The 1,201-nt window shown below is 39.6% G+C and overlaps 1 protein-coding gene across 4 annotated transcripts in view; it reads right to left on the reverse strand.

Annotated features, from left to right (window-relative positions):
- LOC132161225 (lipoma-preferred partner homolog) overlaps positions 1-506 on the reverse strand; it is a 213,443-nt gene extending 212,937 nt beyond the window's left edge. The window contains exon 1 of one of the 4 annotated variants that reach the window (XM_059571144.1): positions 328-506. The gene's annotated coding sequence lies outside the window, so the exon portion shown is untranslated. The other 3 variants (XM_059571140.1, XM_059571141.1, XM_059571143.1) reach the window with 3 other exon arrangements.
- Between the last annotated feature and the right edge of the window lie 695 nt (positions 507-1,201).

Here is a 1,201-nt window from a genome sequence, read left to right on the forward strand (position 1 = left end):
GGAATAACAACACGATCCGTTTCAGAAGTTCATATGCAACAAGTATCTACTAATAGTAATCAAAGTGCGCCGACACCTTATATATGTTCGCTCAAATGTTTCGGCTGCGGGGTAAATTCACGAAACAAAGTTCGCCCCCCTTCTTTCTAGCAATCCCACGCCCTCCATTTCAATGGCACGGCACGAATCTCTCACAGAAGAACATACTGTCAAATATAGTTCAAGCTGTAGAGCTCAAGAGCAGAAACAACGCTGCGTTATCCCAGGCCTAAGATCGGCGTTTCCGCGCGTGGAGCCGCCCCTCGAAAGATTTAATAGTTCTCTTACCTCGCTTTCTAAGAATCACAGAGTTTCAAATCCCCACTTAAAGTGAAACTTCTTTTTCCCAAATCTGGGAGAGTAACAGGCAGTGACGTCAGAAGGCGAAATTCCAGCCCGCAGCACACACACACACACACACACACACTTAAACACAGAGTCACTGAAATTTGCCCATGTATGGCAGTCTCAGCCGGCACTCAGGCAATATCTCTTCCTCACAAGGGCTGTATTTTCCTTATTGTGCAAACAATGTAATAACTGGGATTATTCATCATATGTTGCATGACTGCTTATTAAGGCATGGACACTGTCCTCTTTGTGTCGGCTGCAATCTTAAAATTTAAGCAATCGATGTTACAAATAATACAAATTTCATTTTTCTAATTTGATTCATTCCACCAGCTGTGATCTGAATGACATTCTGTGGAGCAATTTACTGTAAAAACTATAGCAGGGAGAATGCAAATGGTAATTCACAGAAATATGTTAGTGTAAGCACTGAGTTGTTTTGTGTATTGAGTAAGAGAAAGCCAGGCTAGATATTGCACAGGGGAGTTGTCACAAGAACTACATTTAGTAATTATAAGATTTTAATTGAGAAGTCCAATTATATACATTTTCAGTATCCCTAAACTAGAATAATTCTAGATGCGGAATAAGTCTATGCAGCAAACAAAAGTTTCAGTATTTACATATTTATTATTTGAGCCTAAACTCTGAATTGACATACATTAAAAGAATAGGCTAAATCACCCAAAAATGTTAATTTGCTCAAATTTACTCACCCTAAGGTCATCCAAGATGTAGATGAGTTTGTTTCTTCATCTGAACAACATTAAAGGGCCCTCTGCAGTGAATGGGAGCTGTCAGAGTGAGAGTT

The sequence above is a fragment of the Carassius carassius genome, chromosome 17, assembly GCF_963082965.1.
Source record: "Carassius carassius chromosome 17, fCarCar2.1, whole genome shotgun sequence".
NCBI classification, from domain to species: domain Eukaryota; kingdom Metazoa; phylum Chordata; class Actinopteri; order Cypriniformes; family Cyprinidae; genus Carassius; species Carassius carassius.